Below are 2,928 nucleotides of genomic sequence, written 5' to 3' on the forward strand. Positions count from 1 at the left end.
GGAGGCAGTGTATTTTTAAAGACATTGCACACCAATATTTTGGCAGACTTCTAATAAATTCTCGATTAAGACTATAATTGTTGTCTGCTCTTTTGTCGTCCAAAAAGTGTTCACCAACTTTTTTCAACAATTTTCAAACTTCGGTTTCCAAATGATTCTCTCTCTCTGGGTATTCATATATATATATATATATATATATATATATATATATAGTAGATATGGCAAATAGTTAACAGTTGAAAGGTAAAATATTCAATTGTGAAGGTGATGCAAACAGTGGAAACTATAGCAAAAACCAAAAAATCAAAGACCTAATAAAGGTGAGAAGAGCTGATTAATGCCATCAATGTCTAGATAAAACATTACATCAGTCTTAATAACTATGAACATAGTATGAACGAGTAGGTGGTAACTAAGGGATGTGATATCAATCCTAGCTGACTTTGGTCCATGGTATAACCTAGTAGGGAAACATATAATTGTTATAGGCAAAATAAAACAAATAAATAAGGATAATTACTAAATTCCCATGTCAAGCCAATTGCAGTATAGATTGGTGGATACACATTACAAAGGACTTTATCGAGGGCTAACCCTTGCAATGTGTTTACCTACAATTAGCGAGCTATCAGTTTCTGTTGTCCTCTGCTTGTTATACCTGATGAATCATAAGGTATCATAAGGATATCTAATTCGTTAAGATATACTAGATTATCGTATGAGATATTTAGATAAGGTGGGGGGGAAACAATTTTAAGGTGGTTAACAAGCTAGATGACTTTAGCCCGACCGATAGCCCAGACCATGAAAACAATGTAAAAACCAAATAATGGTGATAGTAGAGAACCAATAATGCTTTATAAACTTGTTATTTGATGATAAAAGATAGTCAGCTATGCTAAAGAAAGGAGAACGGAAACAAGGTTATAGGAAGGTGATATTACCTCAATCCCCCTCGAATTGCTCTAATAGTTCTTGAGGTATGAAATGTAGAAAAAGATAGTGTATAGTTAAAGTGAAGGAAGAGAGGTAAAGCAATTACTTCGGAAAATACCGGGAGCGTAACTTCCCGTCTCTTGTAGTAAGAGAACCTGGTATTGCAGTAGAGTTGTATAGCCAAAATTTGGAAAGCATAAAATAATATAAAATAAAATAAAATAAAATAAAATAACATAATAATATAAATTATTGAATGAAGAAAAGAATGGCTAGTTCCTGATTACTTACAGCAATGTGTAACTAGTAAAGCAGACTTACCACAAAGCTACGACGCGGGAAAAAAAACCACGTTGTGGCATGCGTGTTAAAATATATAGGTATTGTGTATGATGCCAGCGCCCTCTTACTGGCAAGTAGTTGGATGCGAAAATAATTTATAGCTTAAACCAAGATGGCCTGCGAGCCAACGGTAAGCTAGGCAGGTGGTAGATGGTTCTCCTGAAAAATGAAGGAAGAGTAAGGCAAGAAAGAAGCTAAGAATTGATTACTGCCTTAGAAGCAAATACAGGTACAACTTTTTCAATGAGTGTAAGCTGTATTAAATATGCTCCTAAGGCAGTGCCTAGTTATATACATATTTACAGGCTCTGTAAAACCGTCAAGATAATATAATCCAGTGGTGGAAGATTTACTTCCTCAAAACCGCAGTTATAATATGATGGTGGTCGATGTTATTATGGTATTTTTTTAAGGCTATTTGCATGGCCGTATGTAGGTTTATATTTGTGAAGCGTATTGGGAATCCATTCTCAGATAACTTATGCTTAAAGACTGTAAGAGCTCTAATTATGTTGTCTGCGTTGTTGCATATTTTAACTAATCTAATACTCTGGGATAATATTAAATTTTTTTGGATTCTTATGGAGATGTTTGAGTGCCAGTTAGTAAGGCTGATGGTGTTAAAGCCAAACGTATTTCGTTTGTCATATACGGAGGTATTTAACTGATTATTATTGTGCAATTGTATGCTGATATCCAAGTAATTGGCTTTTTTAGTGCTATCTATGTTGGTGGCCACTATTTCTAAATCAGATGGGTAGACATGGCCGGCATCAGTGAGGAAATTAGGATGATTAAAGACGATAACATCGTCGATATATCTGTAAAAGGTTATATCTTTGTTGATATTAACTTCAAAGTGATGTAGGTACAGATTTGCTACCAGACTAGAACTGCAGGCACCCATGGCGATCCCAGTTTTTTGTTTATATATACTGGTGCCATTGTAGATGTAGCTTTTGAATATGCATATATTTGTCAGGTCATTCCAATATGGAAGATTGCATGGTAACAGGTTATTGTGTTCTTGGTAATAGTGGTCGAGTACATGTTTTAGGCTATCGTGCGGAATACTGGTAAAGAGATTTTTAAAGTCATAGGTGCTGATATGTTCAGTGGTATGTTTATTGTGCTTTAGAAAATCCAGAATAGGGTTGTTATTGCGGATAGCTCTAGTGTTATCAATGCTGTTGAAAATGATGTTTAGTAGATAGGCCAGTTTTTTATGTGGCTTTTTAGCATAACTATTCCTACAAGATGTAATAAATCTGAAGCTGATAGGTGTTTTGTGGAATTTTGGTATACAGTAGACAAATGGAAAATTAGTGTTTGGGTTGTTAAATTTTAATTTTTTATGCATAGCTAATAGTTTTTTCCTGATGGTGGTATTATTTGTGGTCTCAAGTATGTAGGTAGAACTGTGGTTCAGTTCGTTTAGCACTGTGGTAGTATAGAATTTTTTGCATATAAAACTGTAATTGTTAGCAGCTTTGTCTATGGTGGTGATGATAAATAAAGCCTGTAACTTTTTTAGTTGTTGCTTAGCTTTTCCCAGATCGAAGGTCTTGGCAGGCAGTGATTTTCTGTGTACGAATGCAAGCTGTTTGTGAACCGCTTGATAAGTGAGGGATATCCATTTTTGGAAAGCTT

Source organism: Mastigoproctus giganteus, chromosome 12 (genome assembly GCF_048544385.1).
Source record: "Mastigoproctus giganteus isolate SK-2022 chromosome 12, ASM4854438v1, whole genome shotgun sequence".
Lineage (NCBI taxonomy): Eukaryota > Metazoa > Arthropoda > Arachnida > Uropygi > Thelyphonidae > Mastigoproctus > Mastigoproctus giganteus.